Here is a 25,051-nt window from a genome sequence, read left to right on the forward strand (position 1 = left end):
TTGGGAATGATACTTTGTTTTAGAGTGATTACTATGTTTAAAAAGTATGCTGGCACAATAGCTGTATAGGTAAAGGTATCTACCATCAATCTTAATAACCAGAATTTAATACCCGAAACTAACATGGTGGGAGGGGAGAACCAGCTTTGTCTTTTGACCCTCTACACACCCACCTTAGCATGCACAGCCATCCGCCACATACACACACAACATAAATAAAATAAATAAAAAATGTGTGGTTTGCCTTCTCCTCTTGCCTATATCTTTAGAGTTGAAGTTTTAGTTCTAGTGAGCCAACTCATTGGGGTTTTTTTTTAAAGACTAAGTAATGCTTTTGTAATATCTTAAAAGTTATTTACAAATTCAAGATCATCTCTATTTCTTCTGTTTTCTTCAAGGAACTCTATTCTATTTTTATCATTCTGTGGATAATTCTGACCATCTAAAACAGATTATTGGCCTTTAGTTGGTATCAACCTTACATTTCATTAAACTTTTATTTTAAAAACCAAAGATATACATGTGCAGTCAATATGAATGTGTATTATATATAGGTATATACAAGGCACATGTGAGTATTCCAAAATTTCAAAGTGTTTTGAAATTTTCTTGTAAATAATTTTATAAAATAGAAGCACTTTAGGAATAATCATGCACTTGGATGCTATAGCAACATCAAATTACATAAAAAGTTTCACATACCATAATGCTTCCATAAGCATCCTCACTTTCCAATAGCTACCACTTTGCAGATCAGCAACAAACATTTCACAGACTTCCAGTCTGTAATAGAGTGTTGAGTAACCCTGCAAAGTGGATCAGCACAATCAAAGATCATTCTCTTGATAAGAACCCACCTTCCTACAAAGATCAAGGAAAATAAGAGAGGAGGAGGCAATGTGAATTGTTGGGAGGAGTCAATTCTTTGAATTCTATAGAAACAAAATGGTACAAAACAGCTTTAGGCCGAATGGACTTAAATGGACACAGTCCCAGACAAATGTCACTCATTAAAGTTGACAGCCAATATGGAACATGACTGTGCCTTTTATGATGCAGAAGTTGACTCTACAATTTTAAAACACCCCTCTCCTTATCCAGGGAGAAAAGAGGGGACGCTTTTTGCAGTGAATGAAAGTGATTGCAGGGAGTCCTGACTAGTCTAGTGTTGATAATAAGTGAGTACTGAAGTGACTACCCAGCTCTAATTGGCACATATACATCACCTTACCAAGACTTGGAGAATAGGGAGTGGAGAGAACAAAGGACCTGGAGACTTGGAGGATTGCACTGAAGAGCTGCCTTCTGGACATGCCATGGCTGTTTGCTTGAATTCAGTGGAGCAATGGTTACCTCTACAAGCCCTGCCTGAGACAGTCATGCCTGAGACAATAATCTATCACAGAGGGAGAAGGGTTCATGAAGCCCTAGGTATCCCTAAGGAGCATTAGGTGGTAGAGGGTTACTGGTGGGGGAATCTATTTCTCAGTGGGATAGTCATTGGTAAATTGCTCAGGAAAATGATCTTTTCCCACACATGCTCATGCAAGCAAACCTAATTAAGTCTAGTGGGTCACACTCAAAAAAACTATTGACAGCAGGGTAGTTTAAAGTATCTATGGTAGAATAAAGGACTCAGTTGGAAGACCAAGGGAAATAAGAGAGGATTAAAAATGGAGGGATATGACCAAAATGTACTGTATGTGTGTATGTATGTATGTGTATGTATGTATGTATGTATGAAATTATGAAACAATGCATTTTAAGGCCTCTAAGTCAAGTTTATAGAAATTCATTCAAAAAACTTTGTAAACACAAGATTGCTAGTTGTGTATGACCAGAATAATATGAATTCAAAGAGAAAAACCATAAGTAAAATGTAACAAAATAGTAGCAAGCCAATATGCCATGTATAAAATAAGAATTCATTAGTACCAAGTGGGATCAATCCCATAAATGTAACATATTAGTTAAGTTATGGAATTCAATTAATATAACTAATACATTAGCACAATAGCTTTTAAAAATCCTTATTGCTTAGATGTACATTTAATAAAATTTTATATAAATTTATGATATTTAAAAGCTCTTAGCAAACTAGAAAAGGGAAATAACTTTCTCTTCAACCTAATGAAGGACATCTGCAAAAACCTATAGAAAATTTAAATTTGGTCAGCAGTGCTGAAAACTTTTACATTTTGATATTGCCTAAGACACAGATGTCTTCATTAGTATGCTAGATGCTTTAGCCAAGATAACAAGATAAGAATAAATTTAAAGTGCAAAGGTGTTAAAAATATATTGATTATTGGTAGACACATGATTACACCATAGAAACATGCCCAAATAAACCATATCTAGAATTCTTAAGTAGTTGAACCATCTTTTCAATCATATGTCAGCCATTATATCCCAAACCATGTGCTTGATGATAGAAAACAAATTGGAACCAATGCCATTAAGCATTTATAATTTCATCCAAAATACTAAATGCCAAGGAATACATTCAATGAAACATGCATACATTGTCTACACTGAGAACCAGAAAACATGAGATAAATTTAAAACACCCAGGTAAAATGTTTATAGATTAAAATACCATGAAGATGACAATTTTCAAACCGTTTATTGAAAACAATCTCCAAGTCTTAGCAAGAAATTCCCTCCCACTATATGAGTGTGTGTGTGTGTGTGTGTGTGTGTGTGTGTGTGAGAGAGAGAGAGAGAGAGAGAGAGAGAGAGAGAGAAAGGGGGGAGTATGTGTGTGAGTGTGTGTGTGTGTGTGTGTGTGTGTGTGTGTTTTACTTACCATGCTTATTTTTAAATTAAATAGATATACAAAGGATTACAAATAGCCAAGGCAAAAAAAATTCAACTGGAGAGCTTTCAAAGTAGTGTATTGTTCGTATAAGAGTGAGACTTAGATGAATGGGACCAGAGAGAGTTCAGACACACATAAAGATCCACAGCTCATTCATAAAAACAGCACTGATGAATGGAGGAAAAGAGTATCTCTTGAATCAATATGCTGAGTCAATGGAATATCCATATGAACAACAAGAAATTGGCTTCTATACCTCACACAAAATGCATAGAAGCATGCCTAGTGGGTTGTAAGTGCATTGTGAGTCCAACAATACAGTAATCACCTAAGAGAGGATCCCTATGAACCATGATAAGAAAGAACAGGGAATTACATGCATAAAGGAAAAAGGAAAGCAGGACGCCATTAAAATTGAAAACTTCCAAGTGTCATGAACTGCTGTCTTCTGGACATGGTGTGGATGTTGCACCCAAGAACTTACATGCCCCGGCTACCTACACAAGACCAGGCACCCAATACTTCATCAGGTTTGGAGAGAGGAGCTTATGAAACTCCCATCCCTCCTTAAGGACTGATGGACAGTTAGTGGTTGCTGGAGAGAAGGAGAATCATAGTCTGTGGTGGTATATCTACTGATGAGTTGTTTCTGCCTAAGTAAAAAAAAGCCCACCCATGCTAATGCAAACAACCTTAATTAAATTCAAGAAATCACACACAAAAACAAAGAAGGAGAGAGGGCACTTGTTGTGAGGAAGAAGAGGTTAAGAGGAAGGGAGAAGGGATAAGAGACCATAATGGGGGAATATGACCAAAGTGCATTGTATGTGTATGTTTGTGTGTGTGCGTGTTGTATGAAATTGTGAAATAAATAAATTTTAATTTTATTAATTATTTAAGAATTTCAACCAGGCAGTGACAGCACATGCCTTTAATCCCAGCACATTTGGGAGGCAGAGGCAGGTGAATCTCCAAGTTGGAGGCCAGCATGGTCTACAGAGCGAGTTCTGGGATAGCCTGGGATACCCAGAAAAACCCTGTCTCAAAAAAAAGAATTTAGTACACTGTATTTTGGTGATATTCACTCACCTCCTCTGTCTCTTAAATCTAGTTCCTCTTTGCTACCCAAGCAATCAGTTCCTCATTTTTTTAAGCCCAAGTTCAATTAGTGCTGCTCATATGTACTGGGCAGGGAAGCCTTCCACTATGGCATGTTAGAACCATCTAGGCTATCCCGTGAAAAAGACTAAATCACCCTCTAACAATAGCTATCAGATACCAATACTACATGGGTAGGAATAGGATTTTGTGCCCATTTCCTCCTCCCATGCTAGGGTTTTCTCCGGCTGGAACCCACACAGGTCTTATGCATGCTGTCATAATCACTCTGCGTTCATACATGCAACTGCCATGTTGTATTCAGAAAACACCATTGGGTTGCACTCATCCTCTGCTGGCTCTTAAGTCTTTCTGCTCCTTCTTCCACAATCATCCTTGAGCTTTTGAAAGAAAGACATGTGATGGGATGTCTCATTTATGGCTGAGCACTCTCCAGTCCTTTTTCCTCTGTACTATGACCAGCTGTGGGTCTCTGTCATCTTCTATAAGATGAAGCCTCTCTGAAGAGATTTGAGAGATGCATTGATCTATTTGTATAAGGACAAGTCATTGGGGGTTGGTTTATTACTTTATCCCTTTAGTAGAGTAATTATACCGGGCTGGAGAGATGGCTCAGAGGTTAAGAGCACTGGCTGCTCTTCCAGAGGTCCTGAGTTCAATTCCCAGAAACCACATGGTGGCTCACAACCATCTATAATGAGATCTGGTGCTTTGCACCTAAGATTTCCATCCTGTCCAGCCATAGGTTCTTGGCCCTGACAACAGTGCCAAGTATAAATTCCATCCTGCAGAGTGGGCACTAAATCCAATCAGAAAGTGATTGGTTACTCCCATAACACTCTTGCCACTATTATGCCAGTGAGCATATCCTGCCAGTCTGGTCATTATTATTCCTTGCATGGGTCATAGCTGTATAAAATCAAGCATTAACTTTTCTCCTCCTGTAGTGGGTACAGCATCTTCCAGCACTAAGAAAACTAGTGAGTAAGGATGAAGCTTCCAGGTTAGTGCTAGCATGATTTCTCCATGTTTTATGCCTCAAATATGTGGTGTCGTCAGCAATGGGGGTCTTGCCATGAAGTTCTGGAGAGTCACGAAGAGCAATTGCAATTACCTATAATGTTTGGGAGGTCCTATAGAGGACACCACTGGCCAACAGCTCAAAAGAGATAACCCATTCATTACACTGGGCTTTTTTAATTTGTTAGCCTATGCAGCACAGTAGGGGTATTGCCATGCTGTTTGTTGCAGGGTAGCTATTTACACTCTTTATATGTGTGTATGTTTATATTTTAGGGAGCTTCTAGAGAAGTAGGTTTCCATTTGGCTTTTTCACAAAGTCTCTGGTGTTAGTTATTTTTCCTCCATTCCTTCCTCTACCATGTCTAACCATCCCCTACCCCCATTTAACCCTTTCTGGTCCATTCCACCTTTATATGGACGTGTACTTTCTCCCTTCCCTAAAAAAAACCACTGTGGCCTCTTACTCATTTCCCTGTCTCTGAAACATATATATCTAAAGATTAGGGTTCTTTTTTCATTGATTTGCAATAAACAGAATGCATTAGTGTGATCCACTCAGTTAGACCAAGGTATGAAATGCTTAGAACTCCAATCCCTTCCTTGCCTGGCCCCAGACTTTTTCCTTTTCTCCTCAATAACCATTACTTTGACCTTTAATTCCTTAGATTAATTTTGTTTTTAAACATCTTTCAAATGAATAAGTCAATTTTTAAAAATTTAACTACTTCTAATTATCAAAATACACTATTTGAAAACAATGTAAGAGGATATTGGCAACACAAACTAGTGAACAGGTCTCCATTTGGGAAAGAAAAAGAGCAGCTGCAAATCAACTGGAAAACAATAGGCAACCCATTTTTAAATAGGACAAAAAAATAGACAGCAGTTTGCAAAAGCAGATACAGAGATAAGCACAGGACTTGATATTTAGTCTCATTTGTCACTGAAGTTATTTAATTAAAACTGCAATGAGATAACATTAGACTCTCACCCAAATGGCTACAATTTCAAAACACAGTATCAAATGCTAACAAGAATGTAACATAGAAACTCTCAAGCAAGGCTTGTGGGAATGTAAAGAGACACAAATACCACCATTTCAGAAATGTTTTAAAGGGCTAAGCTAATACTGCTCAAATGTATTCTGTGGTCTAGTATCTCCACTTCTAGGTATTTCTTTGAAAGAAATGTGCACATAAATTACATAATGATAACAATTGCCAAAAAATTCTTTTTGATGCTACCCAGATTAGCTTTTATCAGCTTGACACAGACTACAGTAACCTGGGAAATGCATCAATTCCTCAACTGATAATTTGCCTTCATCAGTTTAGTCTGTGAACATGTCTATGGGGTATTTTCTTGATTGGCGATTGACTTGAAAGGACTCAGCTCACTGTAGGTGGTGCCATCCTAAAGCAAGCAGTCCTGGGTTGTGTAAGAAAGCAGGCTGAGGAAGCCGTGGAGAGCAAGCCAGTGAGATGCATCCCTCCATGACCTCTGCTTCAGTTCCTGCCTCCATGTTTCTACTTTGAGTTCCTCGGTTTCCCTTATGAAGGGCTGTAACCAATAAGCCAGATAAACCCTTCAGAACATAAATGGTTTTGTTCTTGTTTACCACAGCAATAGAAAGCGAATCAGAACAAGTAGTTATGAACTCAAATGGGCCTTCATTAAGACATGATAGCCAAGGCTGAGCAGTGGTGGTGCACACATTTAGTCCCAGCACTAGGGAGGCAGAGGCAGGTGGATCTCTGTGAGTTCGAGGCCAGCCTGGTCTATAGAGCGAGATCCAGGACAAGCACCAACACTACATAGAGAAAACCCTGTCTCAAAAAAACAAAACAAAACAAAAAAAGACTTGATAGCCAAATTATGTTTATTGGATGGAATATTATATAGTACTCAATATATATATAAACTCTTACCATATAGATGTTGTTCATCCAATATGCTGTTGAATGAAAGTCATCTCAGGAAATACATACTGCATAATTCATTTGTCAGGAGTTTTAAAAATAGAGAAAACTAATCTAAGTGATTAAATCCAAATTTAATGATTATTTGAGGGAAAAAGGACATAAGCAATTTGGAGCCAGACAAGGAAGAGATTAATTGTAAGAACAGTTCATAAGTTGGCCTAATTAAGTGGATCACACCAATGTATTAAGTTTACCACATCTAAGTGACTGGTAAAGATGTGACTGGTGCCATTCCCCCATGTGCTTCAGCCTTATCAGCTAGCAGCACAGGAGTCCTGTCTCACTGGCATGCCAGGAGCATTTCTTCCTGCTCTTTCCACTCTGTTTGTGCTGTTGCTATTCCACTTTTTCATTACACAATATTCAGCAGACCTCCTTTCAAATGTCTGCATTTAAGAACATGGAAGCCAGGCCCAGTGGCACAGGCCTGGAATCTTAGCTACTCAAGAGACCAAGGCAAAAACACATGTATAAGGCCACCCTAGGCAATGTAGTGAGACAATGTCTCCAATGAAATAAAAACATGGGTGGGGGTACTGGGTTATAGCAGGGTACAGGAACACTACCATGTTCCAGGCCCTGGGTTCAACCCCCAATACCCAGCACAGAAAGAAAAATAAATATATTTAATCTTCTGAAATAATACCGGATATACATGGCAGTAACTGCTCCAATAATTAGTAAGCACACACCAGATGACAGGATTATATTTTTTTCTGGGCTTTAAGGATACAAGAATACAACTATAAGACAAATAAGATTCCTGTCATCTCAAAACTTACATTTCAGGAGATCCGGGCAATGAAATAAATATGCAACAAAGTAATAGAAAAGCATTCTATACACACCAGCTTGCCTAAAATATCGTGGAAATGAGCAGAGTAAAGAGATGGTGGAGTAACCAGGAAAACAACAAGAAGTCAGAAGAGAAGTACTCTAGCCAGACAGAACACTTTTATTGATCAGGAGAGATCAGCCATTCTGAGATCGACGAGACTGTGGGCCTATTGAATGCAAAACCTTTGAAGGTTTTTCAGTCAAGGATAACGAACAATCTGGTTTTCATCTTTAAAAAGAGCTTGCTGGTGTCTCTGGAAAGAATAAATTGTAAGTGGAAGGTGGGAAGCACAGCATACATCCACTGCATGGATGGACAAGGTAGCAATTTCATTGCCAGTGTTGCTTGCTCAAAGGAAGGCATGTCTGCGTTTTGGTGTGCCAGAGAGGGAGCCAGCAGGGTGGCCAGGTGGATTTATAGTTATGTGTGAGAAGTATCTCAAATAAAGGCTAATGGAGAATTCAAGGATGATTCTTGTCTTTCTGGCATGGTCACTAGGTACACATGTCACATATAAGGTGGAAAAAATGGGAAAGAGAAATTTTGAGAAGAAAATTTTCTACAACCATTTTGTGCTCCTTACATTTAGAATATTTATGGCCCCAGCATAATGGGCTCTGTGACCTAACACAGGCAAGACCCGTGAGAGAGATGGAACTTGAAAGTGTTAGTATGTATATAAATAGTTTTAAACTCCTGGATTTATAATTCATTCAACTTCACAAGAAGTAGAGGCGACCAAAGGAAGCTGAGTAGTGACGAATTTCAACATTCAGAAGCAAAGTGGAAAAAAAGAAAAGAAAAAGAAAAAGAAAAGAACATCAGCCAACAGACAATGCTGACGAGGACCCTCTCCCAGCAGACAAGACAGACAATAGGCAAACAGCTCTACAAGGAGGACACACCACCTATTGCAAAGACTGCTGAGACAGAGGGAACTAGAAGAGTCTGCCATGGACCCTGCCCCAGAAGGGTTCGCAATGATCGACTACATCGTGAATGTAAATGTCTGCAAATAAGGCATCCTGCGTGAAATGTCAACCAGGAGTCTGGTTTGACATTCCTTTAAAAGACAAGTCATAATGTACTAAAGAGCAATTTAGAATGGCCCCCAAGGATTCTCAAAGTTAACTACTAAACAGAAAAAAGTGTGTGTGTGTGTGTGTGTGTGTGTGTGTGTGTGTGTGTATGCGCGTGCACATATGATGAGCTATTAGAGTTCAATGTTACAATAGTTTAAATGTTAAACATCTCCCAAAGGTCACATGCTAAAGGCTTGGTCACCAGCTCATAACACTATTGGAAGATGGTGGAACCCTTAGGAAGTGGGATTAGTGGGGGGAAGACATCTCTGATACTGCAGGTGTATGGAGGAGATGTTGAGACCACACTCCTTTCTCTCCAGTTGGTTTCCAGGCTCCACAAGTTAAGTAGATGTCATCTACCACACAACCCTGCCATGGTGTGTGTGTCACCAGAAGTCCAAAAAATGGGCTAGCAACCATGAACGGAATCCTCTCAGACTGGAGCAAAACTATATCTTTCCTTCATATGAGTTGACTGTCTCAGGTATTTTCTCACAATGATGAAACTCTGACAACGCAGGTGTATGTTTTAAACATCTTTATCTCTAGAACTAACAGTTGTTAACAAATGGATGCTTTCTGTACAGTCACTTGGCTTCTCTCAACATGCTAGAAGCATCCTGCTGCTGACACTCAGCACGCTTTCCAAACATCCACAGGGGACACTTAAGTCTGCCAACTGAATTGGGAATTCAACTGGAGTCTTTCTCTAAACATCTTTCCATTGAAGGTCTCAGACTGAATTGAAGGCATGTAAACATCAATAGCACATTTTTAAACATTACCCTCTAATATGAGACTTAAAAAAAAACTTCATGTCCTGTGAAGGCATTTAGAATATGAAAATTAAGACAACATTAGCAAGGAAGGTATTCTGGCAGATATGCCTGTCGGCACTTCCTAGAAGAGGGGACAAAATTGCCAAAAAATGCCAGCTGCTAATCTGGGACGTGGTTGTCACTGATTTAAAGGGAAGCCAGTGTTCAACTTTGTAATTTTTATGTAGAGATATTAAACATCACTAACACAGCGAAACAGGAGGTAAAAATCTGGGTATAAATAGTGCTTGGGAACAGAAGACAAAAAACAGGTTGGCCAAATGGCATCTGTGCCAGAGGAGATGCCTGGTGAGAAATCTCACTAGTTCTGTCCTCATGCAGATGTTCATAGGAAGGTTAGTGACATTTCTGAGACTAACACCTGAGCCATGGCTGTTCCACATGTACCAAAGGTAGAATGGGCTCATTAAAGAAGCCATGTCTGTCCCTGCAACCTTCTTCCTGTCCTCACCCCTATCTACTTTCTACCCCTAGTCCCCTGCACCTGACACCTTCTTCCAGTCCCCTGTCCCTGACACCTTCTTTTTATCTGTCTCTCGCACTTTCTCATCATGTGCTGCCTTTTCCTGGTTTTCTACCCCCTTTATTCCCACCTCCCCATACCTTTCTCCTCTCCTTTCTGTTCTCTGCTTCTGCAGCCTAATTTCCTTTCTCACATACCTTTCCTCCCTTACCTTCTTTGAGAAGGTGTTCGATACCTCCTTGGTTTTTCCATGTTCATTTCATCCTTCTGAACCCAGGGTTCGGGAAAACAATGAGAGCAAGTACTCCATGTCATTCAGACTCTTACATCCTACTGTGCTGTCATTTTATAGCTTCTTGTTTATTTTTAAGTGATTTCCTGCCCATACATCATGTGTTGGCTCTTTTCAAAGGTCCTCATACCTGTCACACCATATGTACATCGTAACACTTCACTGGCAAGTTCAAAGACGCTTCATTCTTCGTGACTTGTATTCATTTGGAAAGAATGTCCACTTTGGATACCGCCCTCTATCTATCATCCAGTCCTGTCCTACAGAAAATTAGTTATCCACCCTCAGCCTTAATTGAAATGTTTCTAACCATTAGCAATGCAATTTCCAAAATGAGGCTGGTATGATATGTATTCCTAAAACCTAGATTCTCTGCTAGGGTTCTAGAGAGATGTGTTCAGACACTCACTACAGGATGATCCTTGACTCAGATGCCAGAAGACAGACCACTCAGTCTTGGGGCACACTTCACAGTCTGCAAAAGATGTCACTTTGGCTTTAGTAACGACACCTCCGTGGAGGACATGGGTGCCTTTCATCGCTGTGGGCACTCTGCTCACATCTCACCTTGCAAGGAGCGGCGTTTGCCTAGCCCGGACTGGAGCCTCTGGCCATGGACTGTGCTTTAAGCATTGCTAATGATGCCATTGATCTCCTGCATTAGCTGACACATCACTCCTTAAAGGAAAAAAATCTCCAAGTGGAAACCTTAAAATAGTTGAAAGGCAGAGCTGAGTACCAACTGGAAGCGACTTAGAAGGAGTTTTAATTCATTCCCAGCTTCTGCCTGTTCTATTGACAAATACACCACTTTAATCTCTCTTTGCCAGGCCTCTCACTTCGTGGTCAAGAGGCCACTTTATTAGGCTTTCTTTTTTTCATCCATTGGTTGTAAGAAAGGTTATGGGTACAAATACCTCACAGCCCATATTAAAAGGACATACTGCCAGGGAAAAAAAATTATATAGTCAGTCTTGCTAAATTAGTTTACCTAAAATTGTATGTGTGAGTGATTTTAATCAAAATCTAATTTCCCCTCTTTTTAGAGTAACTGAAATGAGATTTTTCTAATTTACTTTTCGCGGTTCAAGTCTCTCATAATTCTTCTATGGTCGTGACAGCGCCGTGAACGCGTCGGCTGCTACAAAGCATTAAAAAAAAATTAGATTTTCAAATTGATGTGCTAAATTAAAAATGTTTAATGTTTCTCATCAAAAGGCACAGGGTACGCAGGGGCCTCTGGTACAGTTAAAGGCTGCATATTTTTTTCATCTGTTTCTTTAATTCGCAACCCAGGGCCACTGTACTGTGGAAATTAACAAGCTCTAAGTAAAGGAATCCTTGTAAGCAGTGTCCTCTGAGAGGCTTCCTTTTAATTTCCTTCCATCCCTTGACATGGTGACCTTAAGGATGTCATAATAAAAATGGATGCTTGTGTCTCAGGGTTTGCGTTTTGTTTATCTGCCTGCCGTTGTGCATGGGTGTACGGTTTTCTTTCTCCTTCTGCCCCACTTGGAGTTCACCAGATGTTATTAGGGTTTGTGAGCCTCTGAGTAATTGTAACGCTCAAGCTTGACTAGCTAATTCCAATGATTTAGAAAATCATATTACTTCTGTAAATTGGCTCCAGTTGTTATATTAAAATCCGAGCTTCTCCCTTTACTAGATGACTGCTGCCTGGCCCAGCACAGGACTGGGCATATCATATCCTAGGAGTCCCACACAGACTCTGCATGGAAGATGACTCAGCAGGTAAAGAAAGCTTAGGAAGGGCTTTGAGTAGCAGCCCTGTATCAACTCCCCTGCACATAAGTTTCTGTTCAAACAGTGTGTGAGTGTTCAGGATGGTGCCTTGTTGTGAAATTAAAACTTGATTTCTAAGATAATGATGCATGGAAAATCCAGTTCTCAGATACTACATTTGTTTTGCTTTTATAAAATATGAGCACAAGGTCCAGTTCAGGACAAGGCAGGCAATTGCCTATTCCACAGCCATTTACACTACCTCTTATTCAGGAGGAAGAACATCATAAGCATGGGTAGCCATGACTGGGCTTTGAAGTAAGCAGCATTAGAATAGAGAGCATCATTCCAGAAACAGCATGGAAGAGTCTTGAAGGGTGAGAGCCTTCTGAATACTAGGAGAGTCGGGGCACTGCACTATAGACAGGGTAATGGGGCCCTGACAGAGAGACAGACCTTTCAGTTCCAGCGAACAAGCAGGTTTCTGATTCTTACAGGTTTGCAGAGGAACAGCTCCAGCCTACGTGATCGAGGCTGGCCAAGTCTACGTGCTAGAAACCAGGAAGGCTCTGATAACCATCAGCTATAATTCAAGGTGGTCCTTTGACTAGGGATTGGCAGGGGGTGGGGGTGGAGGGGGTGGTAACTGGGCTTGCTCAGAGCTATGAGTGGGAGGGAAAGAGCTGTTAGGCATCCTACCAACAGATGGAGGGAAGCCTGCAAGGGGCAGAGCTTGACCTATCAGAGAGAGGGAGAGGCAGCTGGAGGATCTGTAAGCTAACGACTCTCATATGCATGGTTCTGGTGGAGAAAACTCAACAACCACATATCCCAGTGTCTACCCTAGATCACCCCCGCCCCATAAACATCTACCTCTGACCCTTGGTAGGATCCCTCAGAGCCTGGTTTAGTTGACAGTGAAATCATCAGTACCTCCAGCACAGGTGTCCACCTGCACTGGTGTCTGTCCCATATTGAGTAATCTCAGCTATCATTCTTGATCAAGAGGAATCAAAAAGAAACAATCAAAGCCATGGTCGCTTCAGCCGTCAATACATTTTTCCCTGCTGAAGTTATCAATACTTTAGAAGCAGCCCATTGGTATCCTTCCCTTTCCTCTCCCACTCCCACTCCTTTCATTAAATGTTATCACTTTGTTATTCTTTTGTTCCTGGCTCACTTCTCTATTCAATAAAGAGTTCAGGACTTAATGAGGAATTCAGATACTTTCCTGGAAACCCTTGTTGTCAGTGCCATCAATTATTTCCTCGGTTGCAACGCTTTACTCTGTAGAGACTGGCATTTCCTGAGAACTAAAAAGCCTTGAAGTTGGAATCTCTGGGAGAATAAGACATGAGTGGCCTAAGGTCCATCCAGATACCAAAAGCATTACAACCTGAAGGATATGGGGTCTGGACAGGAAGGCTGCCCCATGACCCACTGTGACCAAGAGATCCAGCTCCAAAGAATCACTTTACCGTTCAGTATGAGCTTGTACTTTATAACTACAGTAGTATAAAGAACTAAAACTGGTCTATGTGTGAAGATAAAGCCTGCCGGGAGGGACTTGGGATCTGGCTTAGTAACTGATGCTTACTGTGGAGCTTACCTCAAGATTCAGCTCAGTCATGATGCTTACATAGAAGCCAAGTGCATTTGGGGAAATCTTACATTAACAGTTCATCATGAAGAATCATAAATATCACTTACTTTCAACTTTAATCATAAGAAAATGAGTTAATCTTTATCTGGAACCAGTAAATTTTAGTTTCCCAAAGAAATACAAACAAATGTCTGCAGATAAGAGATTTATCATAGGAAATGACTCATAGGAAGACCATGAACAGGCTGGAGAACCAAGAAAATGGGTGTTATAGTTCAGTCTAGGGCACAGAGGGTTGATGTCTGAAGTCACTCAAAGTTATACAGCCCTTTCAAGCACACTAAATGTGCCTTCCTGGCATCTTTCTGTTCTAGTGAGCTTCTTAGTGAGATGATGTCAGCCCACATTGCTGAAGGCAGATCTGACTCAAATACTCGTTCCTTTTACAAACACATTCCCCAACATACCTAGAAGTGATGTTTTGCTAAGTATCTGGGCATCCCTTGGCCCATTTGTGGTAACTGGAATGAAACTGGCCCCATAAACTCATAGGGACTGGCACTATTGGGAGGTGTGGCCCTGTTGGGGTGGTGGTGTGGCTTCATTGGAGGAAATGTGTCACTAGGGTGGGCTTTGAGGTCTCAGAAGCTCACACTAGGCCTAGTGCCTCACAGCCTCTTCCTGTTGCTTGCTGATATGAATGTAGAAGTCTCAGCTGTCTTGCCAGCACCATGCCGCCATACTTTCCACCATGATGACAATGAGCTAAACCTCTGAACTGTAAGCCACCCCAATTAAATGTTTTCATTGGTAAGTGTTGCTCTGGTCGTGGTGTCTCTTCACAGCAACAGAAACCCTAACTAAGGCAAGTCAAGTTGATATGCAAAACTAACCATCACATAGGGCATCATGGCAATGGATGTATTCATAAAGCTACTTAAGGGAATAAATTGTATTTAAGCACTTTTGAAACACACATTGATGTATGGACAATAAAAGTTAATTACATATCACTCTGATACATTCACACAAAGATCTATATTTGGCAAAACATCCTGGTAACATTTTGTTAGCCTAGCATATTTACTATGCCCATTTAAAAGTAATAAAAAATGGCATTTCTGAAAAAGTATGCCATAATTCAATCTACTCACTACCCTATTCTCTGAGCACAAACCGGGGAGATCTCACATAAATCCCAAGGAAATGTTCTGTCTCATAAAGTGCTACTGCCTGGTGCTTTAGGTCACATGGGTCTAGCATGAGCAGAGCATGAATTCTACCTAATAATGCTACTAAAGTCACAAGCATTCAAGAGCCAGCATCACTAGACTACTGGAACCATGCACTCAAATTCTGACATCACAAAGTCCAAGCTCCCATCTGATAATGATGAAATAGCTCTGCGATATTAGCATTGTGACCCAAAGTCAAACCATAAGTCAGAAAGTAGAGAATCCAACCCATGTGATTTCTGCCATCCAAGCTGTTTATAATCAGAAGATTAAACTTTGTGCTATCTTTTAAATGTTTTTTGTATAAATCTGTACATGTCGGCAATGCACAGTGGTATATTGTAGTACATGTATATATTAGGTAGTGATCAACTCAGGGTAATCAATACCCATTATCTTACCCTTTATCATTTATTTATGGTGAGTACATTCAAAATCCTTTTTTTTTATTTTTAAGTATCTTAATTCTGATGTGCCATAGAACACTATTCTACCCATTGTGTGGAGGTCCACAGAGGTTTTCTAGTGAAATCTGAGTTTGGTTTACCCAGTAGGGCTGCATTCGAGGATGGCTTGACCATGTGCATGGTTACCAGGTGATTGGAAGGGTCTTCACTTGGCTGTGCTAGAGGGAGGTCTCCACCCCTTGGCATTCCCATAAAAGTTCCTTTAGAAGAGACAGAAGGGGCTGGTGGGAATTGATCCAGGCCCTCCTGAGCCTATCCTGTGTTTCTGTTTCTTTCCCCTCTACCCTCTATCTAAATATTTCTCACTCCTCCCTCCTCAAGAGTATCCCAGGGAAAAAGTGGGAGTGGGCCTCCCACACAATTGACCAATATTTCCATATATCCCTTCCCTCCCTTCCCAACTCTCTCTAGGCTATGATTGTTATTATTCCATTCTCAGCTTTTATGAGATCGATTAGACAGTGTTTGTCTTTCTGTCTCTGGTTTATTTTGCTTAGCATAACATCCAAGTTGCTAATGACAGGATTCTGATCCTTTTCTGGCCGAATAGTATTCTATTGTATACATTCACCACATTTTCATTATCTATTTATCTGTTAGGGGTTACTTAGTTTGATTCTATATCCTAGCTGTTGTGAATCATGCTGAAATAAACATTGGGGTTCCAATGTCTGGTTACTATGTCAATTTTATTTCTTTGAGACATCTATCCAGAAGTGAAATTACTAGTATATGCTTTAGTATATCAAGTAATCACTATGCTATTTTCCATAATGGGTTGTAATGGTTTACATTCCCACCAACAGGGTATTAGAGTTGCCCTTTCTTTACATCTTCTCCTATGCTGCTGTATTTCAATATGGAGCAAATACTTCTGAAATAACAGAGAAAACTGCTGTGTGGAGCAGAGGTTCCCACTGTCTTCAGTATTCTCGCTGCACAATGATGTTGTCTGCTCCCTTCTGCTCTTCCATATAACAACTACACGTGCTGTATTTTTCCTTTTCTAAAGTCTAGCATGTGCGTCTATGCCCTCCATGGGCCTGTTTTGTAGATGGGCCTAATCACACAGAGCAAACTTCTTTCCTTACTTGATAGTAACACACAGAGAGAATGTATTTTTTTTTTCTTCCCAACTTAGCTCCAAAGCAATCAGTTGACAAGTCCAGAGTAGACCCCTGTGGTAAAGCGAAATACAAAGACTCTCTGGGTAGCAGGTGTTTCCCTTTTAATGACAGCTTAACTGGTGAAGAATTGAGCAGAGCCCTGTCCTTTCTCCCTGCTGTTTGTATTGGGCTGGGAGCCAGCACAAATCTGCCTTGGTGACATTTCAGGTCAGACTATTATATCAGGAATTTCCTACACAGCAAATGGAGAGTGGAAAGGCCTGCATATGTGGGGCTTAATTCAAAACAAAAAACAAACAAATAATGAAGGAAAGTAGGGGAATGAGGCCCCCTCAGGGCTGGGTAGTCTGATGAAGCTGTGAGGTGGGCAAAGAGAACAGCATCGAGATTTGTCTGAGTATACTGAACCACGTACACATATAAGGCTAAAGAGAAAATTACACAATGAGGTTATGGCATGAACAGAGAGCAAATGAAATTGTGGAATCTTGCTTAAGATTGCAGGAACTTATCCTGTCATCCCTTGACTCAGTAGATCCAAGTCATTCAGCTATTTATGTGGCAAAGAGGCAACTCAGCTGTGACAGTACCTGAACGTTAATGGTCCCAGGTTCCACCTACAGTAGAAGTGTGATTGAGAAGTAATGATTATAAACAACTCCTATGCACAATAAATATATCCCTTTTCTCATTATGCTGCAGGGCTGACTTTCCTGATGTGGTTGGGAGTGAAAAAAAAAAAAAAAAAAAAAAAACTGGTTCTCCCTCTCATCAGCTAGAAGATTTAATGCCTACCTCCTTCCTTCATGCGGGGGTTTTGCAACACCACAGTCTGTCAACCACACTCCAAGATAAGCCTTACACCAGGAAGTAGTTAAGTGACACAAGTTGGGACTCAATGAGCCGTTGATATGGTTCAAGACCTCTGGCGCACCATCATTACTAGACTCTTGCTGAAACTCCTCTCAGATATCCTTCTTTTGCCCCAAGTCATGGAGATCCTGTGGTTAGTGTTCTGCAGGATCAATACCTCCAGCAGGTCACAGATGGGGCATAGGTTAGCATGGCCAACCCCAGGCCAAGGATGTGGGTCTGTGTGGTAGCTGAGCTGGTCAGTTTTAGGCCACTGGGACCACAACCCCCTCCTCAGACAAGGGGCAGAGCAGGCTCTCCTAGGCCCATGCCATTGGGGCCAGCTTTCCCGTGCCCATGGTGAGGGATGGGGCCATCTCTCCCAAGTACAGGGGCTAGCTCCAGCATGGGCCAGTATCCAATAAGGGGGAGGGTCAGTAAGAGGTGGGACCAGCACAATATAGCCCTTGGATTTCATCATTCATAATTCCTATGACCCCTGTGGCAGCATGAGCCGTGGACATCTTCATAGGCCCCAGCTGCAGCAGGGACACAGACCAGACATGGCCCTAGGCAGCAGCTCAGGCCAGACATCACCATGGCCCCAGTGACAACACAGGCTACCCAGATCAGTACGACCCCATGAACAGCAAGACCCTCAGACACCAACATGGTCTCAGGTGGCTGTTCAGACCCCGGCATCTACACAGCTCTCAGTGGTAACAAGAACCATGTACATCAACTCATACACTAGTTGCTGCTGGGCCATGGACCCAAACATGGCCCTGTGTGGCAGTGCAGGCCACACAGACCCACATGGCCCTAATGGTGAAACAGCCCTCAGGTACCAAAATGGCCACAGGTTGCAGCCTAGATCCCAGGCTTCGATGTGGCCTGTAGTGGCACCATGGGCCACGGACATCAACACAGACTCTGGCTATGGTAGGACCATGGACCCAGATGTGATCCTCATCAGCAGCCTAGGCTTGGATGTCACCATCGTCTCAGGTGGCAGCACAAGCCACTCAGATTAACATGACCCTGTCAGCAGTAACACAGCCCTCAGATACCAAAATGGCCACTGGTGCTAGCATAGACCCTGGGCATCCCCATCATCTTGGTGGCAACATGGGTCATGGGCGTCAACACAGACCCCAGCTGAGGTAGTACCTCAGACCTAGACATGGCCCTAGGCAGCAGCCCAGGCCTGGACATCACCCTGGTCCTGGGTGGCAAGCAGGCCACCAACATCAGACCATTCTTCTCTGCCCTTGTTTCTTCAGAATTGCTTTTTCCCAAAGCACTCAAACAATCCCTCCTATCTTTCTCTCCCCTTTCTTCACCATATACTTGCTCATCATATTGGCACCCACAGGCCCATGTGTGTTTGAGGTAGCCTGGACTATGAGAAATCAGGCTGCCCCATGGGTGTCTTTTGCCCACCTGAACCATATCCCATGTGATATAATTTTATACAGCCATTAAATGCTTTGACTCTGATGATGTGGAAAAATGCATTTTTCTTAAAAAGTAAAACAGTGGGGTTGATACTTAAGAAATAGTCCAAAACAGTAAATCCAAAGGAAGTGGCCAGCCCCAGAGAAAAATGTCGTACGAAACCAACATTCCAAAGATAGGAGTCACTCCCTTCAGGCTGCTCTGACAAAACACCACAGAAGGAATGGCTTTATAAAGAACAGAAATAGGTTTTTCAATTTCAGAGACTAGCCCTAGGAATGAGAACTGAGTCCCTGCTTCATAGGCACCCATGTTGCTGCAATGTCTCACAGCCCCAAATGGGGTGGAAGACCCCTCTAGGACCTTTTCAAACAGATAGAAGCCACCTCCAAAGGCCCCCCACCTTATAACATCATAACCTTGGTGGTTAGGATTTCAGCGTGTGAGTTTGGGGATTCATAATCAACCAGGCTATTGCATGTGGCAAGGAGGCAGGATGGAACACTCGGGAGTTGAGATAGCAAAAGGAAGAAGAGGCAGGAGGAACAGGAAGAAGTGAGAGAGGCTCACTGTACACAAGCGTGCTGCCTAACACAGTGGCATGGCCCCATGTAGACAGAAAAGTAAGGGGAAAGCAGAGCAAACTTACTCAACGCCGTTATCGATTTCCTTAGTGTCCACAGGGAAGAAAAGTCTTCTCCAGACAAAAACAATGATGACAGAAGATAAGCAGTGTGCACAAGGAGAGCGAGGCTTATAAGATACTCTTTGTCATTGATCTGCTGTGTTTTGTCTTGGTTTCATTTGAAATAGGGTAGTTTCTGCATAACCATAGCTGGCCTAGCATACACTATGTAGCCCAGGCTGGCCTCAAATTTATGGTCAATCCTCCTGCTGTTGCTTCCCAATGATGGGATTATAGACATACATCACCATGCCCTGCTGTAAAATAATCTTATACAACTTACCGATTGTGTATAGGAAAAAATGAGTAATAGGAAGAAGAAAGTGTGGAACTGCTATATTGAAGCTTACTACATTAATTTAAAATAATACCTAAGTTAATATGAGAGGCTACCAGAACGTTCAATTATATTTAGTCAAGTGAAATTCATGGATTTAACTCAAGAGGGAAACATGTATCACAGGAAAGCCTTAGACTTAAAAAGCAAATATAGGTTGGTTTGAGTTAAAAACAGGAATTCTACAGAGAGGCAAATGAAAGAAATCACACAAATCCAAAGAATGGATGCTCTAAGTCAGCACCAAGAGGCACAGAGAAGTATTCTGTTGAGTCAGATTGTCCTGAGACAGCTGTAAGCCTTCTCAACACAAAATGGATCTGTGGAGAGATACTGAAAACATCCTTGAAAGATAAAATGAAAGGAGCAATATCCATACCCTAGCATTATTGGCATGTGATTGATGGCCAACAAACACTAGATTAATGAAGATGAGTAAGAGTTTATTTTAACAAAGTTGAAGCCTAATTAAAGAAGACATCAAAGAGAGGTTGGGTCTAAAAGAGCTAGTGTGATGGAAAGGCAGGGGCTCTGTCTTCCTCAGGAGCCTCCAGGATGACTTACGCACACTCTGGAAAATGGAAAATAAAGATTTTTTTTTTTTTTTTGCAAAATACCAGAACTTCATTTTTTCTTCTGCTTTTTTATTTAATTTTTTTTTCATTTTTCATACCAAACACGGTTCCTCCTCCCTCTCCTTCTCCCACACACCCACCTCCCCCATCCCACCCTCATATACTCCTTAAAGTGGGTAAGGCCTCCCTTGGATATTCAAGACAGGCTGGTATACCAAGATGGGGCAAGACCAAGCCCCTCCTTCCCGCATCAAAGTTAAGTAAGGCATTGCACCATAGGGAATAGACTCTAAAAAGCCAGTTTATATATCTAGGATAAGTCCTGGTCCCATTGCCAGGGGACCCACAAACAGATCAAGCCACACAACTGTCACTCTCATTCAGAGGGCCTAGTGTGGTCCCATGAATGCTCCCCAGCTGTCAGACCATAGTCTGTGAGCTCCCACTAGCTTGGGCCAGCTGTCCCTATGGTTTTTCCCATCATGATCTTGACCCTCATTGCTCCTATAATTGATCCTCCCTCTCTCCTACTGAACTCCAGGAGCTCAGCCAACTGCTTGGCTGTGGGTCTCTGCATCTGCTTCCATCAGTCACTGGATGTAGGTTCTGTAGGGCTGGGTTTGTGGATAAGCATTGTTTAAATCTGGTTTTTTCTTGGAATGTCTTGTTCACTCCATCTATGATGATTGAAAGTTTTTCTGGGTATATTAGTCTAGGCTGGCATCCATGGTCTCTTAGCATCTGCGTTACATCTGCCCAGGTCTTTCTGGCTTTCAAAGTCTCCATTGAGAAATCAGGTGTTACTCTGATGGGTTTGCCTTTATAAGTCACTTGGCCTTTTTCCTTTGCTGCCCTTAATATTCTTTCTTTATTCTGTACATTTAGTTGCTTAATTATTATGTGGTGAGGGGACTTTTTTTAGGGGGGGGTGTCTAGTCTGTTTGGTGTTCTATAGGCTTCTTGTATCTTCATAGGCATTTCATTCTTTAAGTTGGGAAAGTTTTCTTCTATGATCTTGTTGAATATATTTTCTGTGCCTTTGATTTGGTATTTTTCTCCTTCCTCTATCCCTATTATTCATAGGTTTGATCTTTTCATGGTGTCCCAGATTTCTTGGACATTTTGTGTTATGAGTTTTTGGCATTGGTATTTTTTTTTTGACTATCAAATCCATTTCCTCTATTGTATCCTTTACACCAGAGATTCTCTCTTCCATCTCTTGTATTCTGTTGGTTATGCTTGCATCTGGGTTTCCTGTTCCTTTACTCAGATTTTCTATTTCCAGCATTCCCTCTGTTTGTGTCTTCTTCATTATTTCTATTTCCCTTTTCAGGTCTTGAACTTCATCCCTCACCTGTTTCATTGCTTTTTCATGGTTTTCTTTAAGGGATTTATTGTTTTCTTCCACTTTTTTGTCTTTTCCTACAGTTTTTTTTATAGATTTCTTCCCATTTTTGTTTGACTTTTTCTCATTTTCTTTATTGATTTCCCCCACATTTTTGTTTATCTTTTCCTCAATTTCATTTTCGATTTTTTTCTTTTAAGGACTCTAGCATCTTAATGATGCTATTCTTAAGGTTGCTTTCTTCTGCTTCTTCTACTTTGTGATGTTCAGGTCTTGCTGATGGAGGAGGGCTAGGTTCTAGTGATGCTGTATTGCTCTTTATGTTGTTGTATATACTTTTGCCTTGATGTCTGCCCATCTCCTTGTGGATTCATTCTTGGTCTTATTAGGGCTCTTGGTCCAGTCAGAGCAGGCAGATTCTGTGTTTCAGGAAGGCTCTCTTGGTCCAATGAGGGGTGACAGATTCTACTTCTTAGAAAGCCACTCTTGGTCTAATCAGGGCTGGCAGATTCCCTGTCTCTTGAGTTTACTCTTGGTCCAATGATGGCTCTTTGTCCAATGAGAGCTCTCTTTTTCTCTACACTGGATGGGAGCTGGGGGTTGGTCTCCGAGTCTCAAGAAGTGGCAGGCGTCTTGGGTAAATGGGTATGCGGCAGGGCATGTAAATTGCAGGGTTCGCTGGGGGTCCTTGGAGAAGGGGAACACTCCCACCGGAGCCCTGCCTTCTGGCCAGCAACTGGAGCCAAGTTGAGCAGGTCTTCCCCCGGAATGGCTGGGGCCCAGGGATGGGACTTAAGGGTAGGACTCCCTGGGTATGAACCCAATCACTCACCTCTGGGTCTGGGTCAGATGGATGTGGGTTCTATGAGGACAGTTAGGGTAGTCACCAATCTGTGTACAGGGGAAGGCTAGTTCAAGCACCCTTTCCATCATTGCTATGAGTCTTAGCTGGGGACATCCTTGTGTGTTCCTGGAGATTTCCCTAGCACCAGATTTCTCCTTAACCCCATAATATCTCACTCTATCAAGATATCTCTTTCATTGTTCTCCTTTTCTGTCTCGGCCATCTCAAACCCTTATGCCCCCCCCATCCCATCTCTCTACTCCCCTTCCCAGTTTACCCAGGAGATATTAACCCTTTCCCCTTCCTGGGGCAATCTATGGATGTCCTTCCTTCTTAGGGTCCTTCTCTTTAACTAGCTTCTCTGGGGTTGTGAATTGCAGCCTGTTTATCCTTTGCTTTGTGTCTAATATTCACTTATCAGTGAGTACATCCCATGTTTGTCTTTGTGGGTCTGGGTTACCTCACTCAGGATGATATTTTTTTTTAGTTCCATTCATTTGCCTACAAATTTCATGATGGCATTGTTTTTCACTGCTTTGTAATACTCCATTGTGTAAATGTAGCACATTTTTCTTTATCCATTCTTTGGTGGAGGGGTATCTAGGTTGTTTCCAGGTTCTGGCTATTACAAATAGTGCTGCTATGAACATGGTTGAGCAAATGTCCTTGTGGTGTGATTGAGCATCTTTTGGGTATATGCCCAAGAGTGGTATTGCTGGATCTTGAGGTAGTTGACTCCCAATTTTCTGAGATACTGCCACACTGATTTCCAGAGTGGCTGTAGAAGCTTGAATTCCCACCAGCAGTAGAGGAGTGTTTCCCTTTCTCCACATTCATTCCAACATAAGCTGTCATCAGTGCTTTTACTCTTAGCCATTCTGACAGGTATAAGATGGTATCTCAGAGTCATTTTGATTTGCATTTCCCTGATGACTAAGGATGTTGAACACTTCCTTAAATGTCTTTCGGCCATTTGATATTCTTCTATTGTGAATTCTCTGTTTAGCTCTGTAGCCCATTTTTTAATTGGATTGTTTGGTATTTTGATGTCCAGTTTCTTGAGTTCTTTATATATTTTGGAGATCAGTCCTCTGTCAGAAGTGGGGTTAATAAAGATCGTTTCCCATTCTGTAGGCTGCCATTTTGTCTTCTTTACCATGTCCTTTGCCTTATAGAAGCTTCCCAGTTTCAGGAGGTCCCACTCATTAATTGGTGCTCTCGGTGTCTGTGCTGCTGGTGTTATATTTAGGAAGTGATTTCTGGTGCCAGTGCATTCAAGGTTACTTCCCACTTTCTCTTCTATCAGATTCAGTGTAACTGAATTTATGTTGAGGTATTTGATCCATTTGAACTTGAGTTTTGTGCATGGCGATAGATATGGATGTATTTGCATTCTTCTACATGCTGACATTCAATTATGCCAGCACCATTTGTTGAAGATGCTTTCATTTTTCCATTGTATAATTTTGGCTTCTTTGTCAAAAATCAGGTGTTCATAGATGTGTGGATTAATGTCATTGTCTTCAATTTGATTCTATTGATCCGCGTGTCTCTTTTTATGCCAATACCAAGCTATTTTTATTTTTTATTTTTATAATTTTTTTTGGTTGGGAGACTTTTAATGACTGCTTCTATTTCCTTAGGGGTCATAGGTATATTTAAATTGTTTATCTGATCTCCATTTAATTTTGGTATGTGGTACCTATCCATAAAATTGTCCATTTCTTTTAGATTTTTCCAATTTTGTGGGGTATAGGTTTTAGAAGTATGACCTAATGATTCTCTGGATTTCTTCAGTGTCTATTATTATAATCCCCCTTTCATTTCTGATTTTGTTAATTTGGATATTTTCTCTCTCTCTGCTCTTTGGTTAGTTTGGATAAGGGTTTGTCTACCTTGTTTATTTTCTCAAAGAATCAACTCTTGCTTTCATTGATTCTTTGTATTGTTCTCTTTGTTTCTATTTTATTGATTTCAACCCTCAATTTGATTATTTCCTGGCATCTACTTTGGTGAGTTTGCTTCTTTTTGTTCTAGAGCTTTCAGATGTGCTGTTAAGTCACTAGTTCTCTACTTTCTTTATGTAGGCACTTAGTGCCATGAACTTTTCCTTTTAGTACTGCTTTCATGGTGTCCCATAAGTTTAGGTATATTGTGTGGTCATTTTCATTGAATTCTAGGTGGTCTTTAATTTCTTTCTTTTGGTGATTTATTTGGACATTATTCAGTCTCCATGTGATTGTAGGCTTTCTGTAATTTTTGTTGTTGTTGAAATCGAACTTTAAGCCATGGTGGTCCAATAAAAAAAAACAGGAGAT

This window comes from Onychomys torridus, chromosome 17, assembly GCF_903995425.1.
Source record: "Onychomys torridus chromosome 17, mOncTor1.1, whole genome shotgun sequence".
Lineage (NCBI taxonomy): Eukaryota > Metazoa > Chordata > Mammalia > Rodentia > Cricetidae > Onychomys > Onychomys torridus.